The following is a 10,748-nucleotide window of genomic DNA, read 5'->3' on the forward strand; positions in this document are numbered from 1 at the left end:
AGGGTGAGAAGGAGGGTGGATATTGTAATGGGGCTGAGGAAAGAAGAGATGTCTAATTTTCTCTAAAACACCCAGAATGGTTTGTGGATCTCCAGATGCATATCTCAGGCTTTTGTAACACAATCGGAGACATTAAAAAGAAAGAAATGGGCTTTATTCGCACAATTACCTCCTGAGTATCAGCTGCTTGATGGTGTCTAGCAACAGCTTCCTCTTCACATTGTGCAATACAACTCCTTTTTTTTGTGTGCTCTTCTAAAGTCAATAAAACGACATTGACCCTGCGAGAAAGGGTGCCCTTTTGCCCTCTGCTGTTGCAGTGATGGGAGTACTTTTCCACCCAGAAAGCCCTTGGGGAATAGCGTGAAGCACAAAATAGATCAGGATGCTACGGGGCCCCTGGCTTCATAAGGGCAGAAGTCTATTTTTAATGACAAGCGGAGCACCGCAACACAGTGTGGCGGCAGGGCAAGTCCAGAGGAAATTTATCCGCTGCGTAGGAGTTCCCTCGCTCACTGCGCCTGTCTGAAGAGTTCTGAGGCTTAAATCAAAAACAACTGCAGAGGGTTTTACCTGCAACAGAAAATCTATTTTGTTGAGCTCATCTCAGCTGGTGCTCATTAAGGAAAACTTGGGCTTTTCGTTTTGTGCAAAATTTTATGCAAAATTTGCAAGATTTTTTTTGCATCTGTGCACATTTCCTCCATTTTTGCATGTATCTGTATTTGAAAGGGCAGCTGGGGAGGAGGGGTCAGATTTAGGGTCAGGCCAGGGTTGCGACCAAACCCATTCCTGAGAAAGTGAAATTGGAGCCTTTCCTCTTGAGCCACTGCATCCTGCTTGAACTCCAGAGTCCTGCATATATGCGCCTGAGCTGCATGTGAAACAAAGAGCAGAAGTATTCCTATTTCTCATATTTGTACAGAGATATTTTTGTTACTGCCTCTACTCTCTCTGCCTATTCTCAGGGAATTATTATTTGTTGATTTCACTTTTCCATCTGACAGCCTCTGTTTCTTTTCCTTAGTCGAATCTCAGCCTACACTGTGCGATGCTGCAGGGTTTAAAGCTCATCTCCTCCGTACCACAGAAATACACACAATACACACCTTAAACTATGTGTACAATGCAATGTGTGTTTTAGGCGCTTTGGAGTTTCCTTGTATTTGAGTTTTCTTTTTTCTATGCAGGAACAAGGAGGGAGGGGAGGAAAAAAAACACATCTCATCTCATCCTAAAGCATCTTTTAACAATCCTCTTCAGTCCCAATAGGGCAGCACGGCGGAAGCAGCACAGGCAGAGAGTCAGCACAACTCTTGAACGTAACTCACTTCTCTGGGGAACTGAGCAACACAATAGAGCCGGAGCAGGATAGAAACATTCTTTGGTTTCAGCATAATCAGATGACTGTATTACACTGTCTACTGAAAAAAGGATACTGATGGCAATACCTCTACAATTACTCATTGTCTTTTGGAGCAACTGATATCCTTATCGCTGAAGCCCAGTACCTGGCTCGACTTAATGTTCCACAACAAACTAGCCCGTGAAATCAAACTCTCACCTGCGTGCAACAGCAGTCAGCTCCACATGACCACATCCTCTTATGTAATGATAATAATAACAACAATAGTAATATTAAAAATCCAGCCAGCTCAACATGCTGAAAAGCTACAAAATAAGGTACCTGCTCCTGGCAGGCATCCACCCAGTTTCCAGCTGAGGGCTCATTCTTCCTAATAGTTTATTCAAGTAAGAATGAAATGTTATTCAGAAGGAATAATAAGTGGTTTGTTACTCAGTGCTGGTGGTTTAGATCGGACCACACATCCTCTGTGTGGTTTCACCTTCAGAACTGAGAAGGCATTGTGCCTATGACTGGGTAGACTACACATTCGCACTGAAGCTCCACACAGACCGGTAAAGAGGGTGACTCATGAGAGTCTCATGTCTGAACACTGTTTGCGGGCAAAGGTTTGAAAACAAGGAGCTCTTTGCCACACGACTGTGTTTTCTTGCTTTTATGTTATGGTATTTTATTAAACATAATACATTTGTAAGTGCTTCGATGTTATATACATTGTGGAATTGATAGACAACTTATTCTTGATAGACAAATGGATGTTGTTAACCTTTGTTGTTCACTTTTGCATGTTTAAGGGAGATATTAGCTTTTAATTCCATGATTCCTTCAGTCAGGCTAAAAACAGCTGCATGAACCTCGTGCAGTATTGAGATCATTCACATAAGAGTGTTTTAACCTATAGTTTGTTTACTATTTGCTAAACTTTAAGCTTTTCCTCCTGATTTTTCTACACAGAGAAAAATCCAAGTCAGTCCACTCATTGACTCAGTGTCTGGACCGAGAGCAACACAAGTAAATACAGGAAGAAGGTGCCATGTTCTTCTTTATTGGAGAACACAGAGAATTCACCTTGATTTCACGGCTAGTTGCTGTCCCCTACAGACCATTGCACATTTCTAGTACCTTTCCACATCCCAGAATACAACGAATCCATGGCTACAAGAAGTTTTTCAACTCAAACGTACACCTGGTAGCTGGTTCGGATTGAGGTTGGCTCACGTTCACACCATAAACGAACGTCTCTTGAGTTAATTTGGAATCGCACCAAAACCACCTCCTCCAATAGGTCTTGGTGCGGTTGCTTTGGTCCACGATTACTTTATTCACACCTGCATAAATGAACCACACCCAGGGGAAAACGGACCAGAGCTCGATCTAAATGGATGAAACACTGCAAGTGTGAAAAAAGTTAAAAAAGTTAAAATATCAATACAACAATTAAATTATAGTTCATCACATAAAAACTCTTTTGTAAGTTATTACTACCTATGATCCTATTATTATTGACCTTTATGTTATTGACTGTAGACGTGAATGTAAATCTAACTGGCTGTTTGTCACCCTGTGTTGGCCCTGTGATAGGCTGCCGACCTGTACCCCACCTTTTACTATATGTCAGGTGGGACAGGCTCAAAACCCCCTTGCTATCCCGAATTAAATAAGCAGTAGAAAATGGATGGATCCAATTAAATGATTACCTTGGATAAGCAGTAATAATGGATCAGTGTGGAAAAAGTGTTCCACCGTTGTGGTTGGTTTTTATGATGTTAAATATTTAGTCCACAGGTATTCAAAGTAAGAGCCAAAGGGTCATAAGAGTGATCTAAGTATAATCCTGAGATAATAAGCAGTGTGGGAAAGACAATCTCTGTTCTGGATTTGTTCTGGTTTGTGGCGTTTTCATCTTTTGGTGTAAAATTTTAGACGATAAATGCCAATGGTTCTTTGGGGGAACTGCCAACAATAAGAAGCCCAAATGCAGTGTAGTTTTTAAGCCAAGAAATCTTGGGGGCTATTTGTTTAATCTCTTATATTGAAGCATATTTTTAAAGCTGATTATGGGTATTTGTATAAGATCTAAAAAAAAAAAAAGTAGCTACAAAACAGCCGTTGACGCATATTTCCAAAAGTAGAGTGGATTAGAAACTTGTAAAAGCATAAAAAAGGAGACGCTGTGTCAACCTATTCAGAATTAAAAACTTCTTAACTATTTTCCACAACCCGGGATACAGATATTTGGCAAAAACTGCCAAATTTCTGCTTCAAACTGAGGCAGCTGGGACAAGGAAATGAGCTTCTCTGATCTTTGTGGCAAATAAAATTGTTTTTTTTCTGAAGAGACAGTAAAGGAATGCAGTCAGGACACATCTGAAAGTGTAAAAGTAGAGATTTTGAGGATTTTGAAAAGTGACATAGACATATAACCTTTATACCAATTTTCCCTTTCATTGCCTTACTCTTTTCTATCACCTGTCCTCTTCCTCTGCCTCCTGTCTTTCATCATCTTTCCTTCTCTTGATGTCTTAGCTCTCTTTTCTCTGTCTTGTTTGGTCCTGTCCTGCCCCTTTTTCCCTCTCTGAGGACGTCTTGCACTGACAGCTGAATCCAGCAGACAGATGCATCCGGGAACAGACTGGACTGCTGCCTCTTGAGGGAACCTCCTCCTTGTACACTTAACAATTTCCCTCAGACCCGTTCACCCTGCCTGTCTGCTCATCTGCCTATCACCCTTTCCATCTCCATTTCTTCAGTTTCCTTTCCCCTGCCCTTTATTTTTCCATTCAAAAAGCAGGCACCTCCCCTCTTTGTTGGGCAAACTTAAGCTCTTATCTTTTCACCTATATCTGCGTTGTCGCCTCTCCTTTTCTCTCTTTATGTCTCTCCTCTAATCTCCCTCTGCATCTCTCTTCCATTCCCATTTTTTTCCCCGCGTGGCCAAACTACAAGAAGTGGGCCGCTTTATCTTTTTAGATGTTATCGCAAACTTTCATATGAGGTCGGATAAAAAAGAATATAGCACCCTCTGTAATTCCGTTTCCTCCTTCATCTGCTGAGGGACGCATCCTCTTGCAACTTGAATATTTTTTCTTCACTTCCTTTTCTTTTCTTTTTTTTTCGAGGATATTGCACTGATTAGCCCATCGTAATGATTTCAAAGTACAGATAAATGTTTTCATTTGCTGAAGATTAAAGTATTTTCTGTATTTATATCCTCTCACTGATCAAATTAGAGCCTCTCCGGCTGTTTGCGGCGCTGCGATAGATGAAGCTCCGATAGTACTAAACGCATCACATCAAAAGAGCTTCTTATCGTATAATGATATGCTCCATAAAGATAAGGAGCAAGCATTTTCGTCCCACGAGGAGTTAAAAAAAAAAAAAACTCAAACCCGCGACCGATTGCGAGCTACATAGTCTCCTGTTTATTCGAAGGCATACGGTAAACACAAATAAAAGCGCAGAAATCACACACATGGGCCTGCTTTAGTAGTGGGTGGGCGCCTAATTTAGTTGTGGCTATACATAGCAAAGAGTCTCAAAGTCTCGCAGGAGGCAGTCCAGTTTTGCTCTCATCTCAGAGGTACAAGCTGCAGCCTGAAAGAAGAAGCTCCTACAAAAGGGGAAATATACGAGCTGAGCGCCGCTATCAAATGATCCTCTCATTCATGCTTCAAAGTCATTCATCTTCCAGAGAAATACAGCAGGGTGACGGCCCGGAGAGGGAGAAAAGTGTGTATTTCCCCCTGTGTATGTCTGCATGTGTGTTTGGTGACAACTCATGACTCATTTCACCCTTCAAACAGCCCCGTGGCACTCAATCAGTCAATAAACAAAGACCAGCAAAGCTTCTCCTCCACTCTTTTTTTGCCCCCGCCCCTTTTTAAAGAAAAAAAAGCCTCTTTTCACCTCTTTTCCCCTGACTCATTACACCTCATCACACACTCTCTCCACGCTCCCGCCTTCTCATCCTACCCCCCACCTCCCAGCGACTCTCCTGGCTAGCTTCATCCCAACGCAAGTGTAAATGGAAGACTACAATACACTCCGAAACTTAAAGTTTACAATAATCGCCTCTCCTGATGTCACTAAAAAGAGTGAAAGTTGGGAGCCCTCTCTGTTCAACCTTTCAAACACCCTCTCAGCTTGATCCTTAGTAGGGAGAAAGAGGCTTTGGGGATTATTCAATCATGACCCAAATAGTCCGCTCTGTGTTTCGCCTGCGCTGGCATCGTGGTTAAAAGACAGATTCCTCCACTATCTGAGTGGAGTTGGAGGTTGTCGCGAAAGAGGGGGACAGAGCTAATGCAGTGTAGCTGTGCTGGCGAGTGACGGCTGGTTTAGTGGTGCTAATTCCTTCTGACGTGTGGACATGCGAAGGGATGTTTAACTCAAACCGCAGGCGTTCACTCTTGGATCCAAGCAGCAGAAGCAATAGCACATCCAGGATCACATAACCCTCGCTCGCACCTCCCTGCCTCACTCTGAACTCAAATTATTTCCTACACCTGCCTTTGCGCTGCTTCTGCTGTTTAGCATGCAGTGTGAAATTACCACAGCTTCCTCTGTCTGTTTTACAAGGATAGGTCCCATCAGAGAACTGGTGTGTTTGTGCATGTCTGTGTGTGTGTGTCTCTTTTTACACGTGCACTTTTTTATCGTTTCATTTCCAGCTCTTTTGCATGTCAGTCTTAATTTTGCACCTGTACGTGCCTTGTTTTTACTTTAGCTCACTTTACCCCGACTGAGCAGCACTGTAATATAATATTCCTCGCAGGAAAACAGACTCACAACGTGAGTTTTGGAAAAGATGGCGCCATGTTCGTTTTTTAAAAAGCGTCAAACCTTTCACGGGTGACCTTGAAGGAAAGGGACTCGGATCTCCGTGCGGCACACAGAGACGTCGACTTTTGTGAGGATAAACAACAGATGCTTTGGGGTTGCATTATGCATCCCACTTCATAACTTCCGCTCTCTGTGGCAACTGTTAGGACACTTTGGCCTTTAAAGAACAGAAGTGGCGTGGCTGATAAACTTTCATTTTGCCAACATTTTCATTTCCTCTCAACAGCCTTTCAAATCCCCGGTAGGAAACCTTGAGAGTAGCCATAGCAACATTGCACCATCTCGCTATATCACTGACAATGACAGAAGTGAAAAAGAAAGAAAAGGAGAAAAAAATGCTTAGTTTCACCCTGGCAACTTTCTCTTTTGTGTCAGGACAGGTCAGAAATGGCACAAACGGGCACTGAACTCTCCTCAAAATGAATTATAAAGTTAAACAGTCATCCAACATGTGGGATGATTCTCTGGAGCTGCCACAGTCTCGAACTCAAAAGTGGCAGGAGGACCAAGGAGGAGGGATGAGATAATGGCAAAGTGGTTGTGATGTATAAATAGCCTGTGGTAGCTTGAGGACAAAGCACAGCGGGAATGAGCAGAAAACCACTTCAGCTATTGTTTGCGACTCCAAGTTTCCTTGCTTAGGAGCAATAAATCATCCATTTGGGGAGAATTAGTCAAATCTGGCCTTCCATGCAGTTCTCACCCAATAAACTCACATCTTTTGTGAGGCTGCGTGTACAGAGACAAACTATAACAAAACCCCATCTTGCTGGTGTCACACAAATAAGTAACCAATGGGGCCTTAGAGAGGCCAGAGGCTAATGGCTGTTTAGTTTGCACGTGCAAGACAATGCCTTTCGCTTTCCCTCCCAACGGAGCTCGACCCCCGAGGGGATGTTGAATCACAAAGGTCGACAACAATGGGGCTTGTCATTCAATCAGTTTCCACGGTGACCACACAGTCTCACCGTGCTCCGACACCACCAGAGTCATCGCAGAACATCTTCAGGCTGGGACTAATTGCCGTGTTTCTGCTGGGGTTCTGTGTCAGCGCTCAGGCAAACTCCCCACGCAACACAAATATCAATCACGGCTAATCATATGCTGCTCCTCACAGCGCGCTGGAATGTGGAGCAAGTTTACATACAATGGGCTCATGTGAGCCTGCTGCTCGTCTCTCTGTCAGCGCAGGAGTTGGTGGTGGGGGTTTTTTTTGCACGCCACAAATACTGCTTATTACAGTTTCCCCTGTAAACGATCATTAGCAAACGCAGTTTTTCCTGTTTTGTCCAAGCAACCGTCCAAAACTCAAAGATAACAAATGCACTTTTATCAGAGACCAAGAAAACGCAGCAAATGTTCACATCTGAGAAGCTAGAACCACTAATCTGGATTAAAAGTTACTTAAAAGATTTATTAAGCTTCAAAGTAAATGGCAGTTTCCTCAATTAATTGTTTACTTTTTCTCTCTTTAAACTGATGACTACAGCTCTGAGCCTTTTTTCCTCTCTCCCCATTCAATATTTCTCAAGCATTTCAGCAATTTTGTCCCAAAAACTTCCTAGCACTTATTTCCTCTTTTATTTCCCCTTTTTCTTTTCCAAAGGGACTTTAGCTTCCAGCGTCTAATAAAAGGCCTGAATAATTCTTCCATCTGGATGATGGTCACTTATTTCCACTGGTGTGATGGCACATACGAGTCCCAGCATCCTTAAGGTCAATACTTAAGAGACATCCAAAAAAAAACCTTGCAAAACCGATAAAAACAGCGAGTCTGAATGGAGAAAAGAGTTTGGCATGGGTTGGACATTCTGGACACGACATGTGAGAAAAATGTGCACGATTTTGTAAAAGGTGTTTGCCTCAAGCCAGGAAAAACATTGGGGAAAAGCAACTTAGTTAACAATTATAATGTACACTCATCAGCATAGTTACAGTTGGAGATTAGCAACCCTCTAAACGTGCTGCAAGGACAGGCTCATGAGGGGCATTGAGGTAGCAGCAGAACCACATACATAAACTCCTGACAGCAGAAATCTTTCCATCTCTTCTTTTCCCCCTTCACAGCAGATCCCTCAGTATATTTAACTTCTCCTTTCTCATTTTTTTTAACCAACTCACTGACGAATATGATGAATGCCATGTCAGTTTGGCTTTTGTGGAAGAGTTCTGCTTGCTTGATTTTTTTTCAACATAAGAATAGTTAAAATGAAGCTTTTATTCCAATAGCAAAATAACTTCTCTTTATTTTCTTTTTTTGATAGTTTAACAAAAACCCTGGGTAAAAAAAAAAAGCCTCCAAGGACAGCTCTGGCTGTGCAATGTGTGAGTGAGCAGAATTAAATTTGAGGTGCATGGCTGAAAAGTTTGAATACCTCAACAAAGAGATCAGCAGAATGAAATAAACTCGGCACATCTTGTTATTGTGATTAAATGAAAATTACTAGCATTAAACTGCGGAAAATCAGTGTCTCTCAAAGGGCACTCATTCATTCTTGTGGAATCAAAACGGTGAGAAAGAAAAATTCAACAAAAGCTGCAGAGATTGAAATCTTTACTCTATTAAAGCAGGAGCAAAACATTACATATAAAAGCAAGGACGTTTATTATAAGGAAAAATAATATTAAGTGGAATAAATCCTTGAATAACATCAAATTTTGTTTTAATGGTTAACTAAAGAAGATGTGGATGTGAAAATTCAACAACTTGTCTCCTGTGAAGCCACTGATGTTTTCAGGATTGGTGCACTGCCATTTGCTATACTGTTGGGCCCTTTTCCTCCCTTATTTGTTTTCTTTTTAAAAATTGTGACACACATATTTTCCAAGCATCTCCCAAAATAAGTCGGAAGGAGTGAATGAAGCAGAGGCTTAGCTATTAGATCGTGATATGAAACCCTAATCAGCTGTAACGAGATATTAGAAAGAGGAAAGCGAAAAGCAAGACACTGCTGCGAATGTGTGAAGATCTGATGAAAGCTGTGAGGTACCTGCTGATGGCCGCACTCTGCCAGCACCACCAAGCGGCGAGACGTCGCAGAGCACAATGCAAAACTTCTAAAACTGATTATTTACCCCATTGTGGAGAAGTGCAGGCATGTGCCCCAAGGCATGCAACCCTATCCCCATCCTGCCGGATACTGTTTGGATTTTTTACGCATGTTAACGTGTGATTTAAGTACAAAATGTCATTTAAAGATGAGTTAAAGTCGTCCGTTGTGATCAGGAGAAAAACATGTTAAGAAATGCAGAAATCAGACGCATATCTGAATAACATCAATACTGGCGCAGAGCTCAAAATAAAACAAAAAAACGCTTTTTATTTTCCATGTCTTACCAAGTGAGGTGTCCAACTCCCGGTCATCTAGTAGGGAGCGAAGCTGCGTGTCTTGTCCCGGTGAGAACAGCGCGGAGGAAAAAGACAGAAAGCAAATATGAGCTAAGGAGAAAATATCCTCACTTCAGCTGTGCCTCTGGTCAGAAATGGACCTCAGTAAAACTCGGTTAAACGGAGATGGTGCCGTCTCCGTACCTCCGGAGGAGCCCCGTATGCTATCTCTGCTCCCACGGAGGAGCGCTCTGGTGCCGGTGGCTCCTCGGCGCACGATCTGTAATCGGACAACGCACTGTCGCGCTGCGCCACAGACGATATGCCTCCGCTGTGTGGCGAAAAAGCGACGGCGCGTTAAAAGCAAAACTTTCCTTGCGCTAAAACGCTCAGCGCCTGTGCGAGAGGAGCGGGAGGAGCGGAGGCGGCTGATGCGCCCGGTGCTGCTGGCGGTTACAGCTGCGCAGGGTTGCGAGCAGGGTTTTGATGGCTGAGGACTGCGCCCCCACTTTGCGCGTCCACTCCAGCAGCAGCAGCAGCAGCAGCGAGGAGAGACGTGGCAGCGGCGCACAGCTGTCCTGCAGGTGGAGGAGAGGACTAGAGCTCACTGAGCGCTGGAGCTACAAGTGGGTTGACAGATTTGGAAGATCTTCAGTTTTTTCTTTTGTTTTCTTTCTTTTTAAACATATTTACTTAGTCATGCACTTGTTTTCCGGTGTGAAAATCTCCTCTAGATCCTCTCTTTCATGAAGGTCAGAGGTCAGTGTCATAATCTGAAAAGCACTCCCTCCCTTTTTTTAATTGAACTCATTTGCATTGAATCCTCAGGGTGCGTTCAGCTACATTTGGAAATATAATCCTTCTTCAAAGGGCTTAAATTAAAATTTTCACATATTATAGATGTTTTGAGTCAGCTACCAATCATGTGCACAACTGGTGAGCTAGTGAAGGACACTTTAGCAGAGAGGGTGCTTGCTGCAAGTGGGTTTGAACCCTGTCATGCATATATCTCTAACCATCAGACCCAGCTGCTCAGTATTGTGCGAATCCTTCAGATAGACAAAAGCCACTCGCCGCTCTCTCAAGTTCATTGAACAGCAAATTCATCTTATCAGAAAGTAAAGATTTAACATGTAGGTTATGATATGTGTGTGTCTGTTTCTGTGTGTGTGTGTGTGTGTGTGTGTGTGTGTGTGTGTGTGTGTGTGTGTG

The 10,748-nt window shown here is 42.9% G+C and overlaps 1 protein-coding gene across 4 annotated transcripts in view; it reads right to left on the reverse strand.

Moving 5' to 3' along the window:
• The window catches only part of sema5a (sema domain, seven thrombospondin repeats (type 1 and type 1-like), transmembrane domain (TM) and short cytoplasmic domain, (semaphorin) 5A), a 145,488-nt gene extending 135,381 nt beyond the window's left edge, over positions 1-10,107 (reverse strand). For all 4 annotated transcript variants that reach the window (XR_001290638.1, XR_311447.1, XM_013916000.1 and 1 more), the window contains exon 1: positions 9,546-10,107. The gene's annotated coding sequence lies outside the window, so the exon portion shown is untranslated. The remainder of the gene's footprint in view (positions 1-9,545) is intronic.
• Positions 10,108-10,748: the final 641 nt, after the last annotated feature.

This window comes from Pundamilia nyererei, unplaced genomic scaffold, assembly GCF_000239375.1.
Source record: "Pundamilia nyererei isolate P.nyererei 1_Seehausen unplaced genomic scaffold, PunNye1.0 scaffold00007, whole genome shotgun sequence".
Lineage (NCBI taxonomy): Eukaryota > Metazoa > Chordata > Actinopteri > Cichliformes > Cichlidae > Pundamilia > Pundamilia nyererei.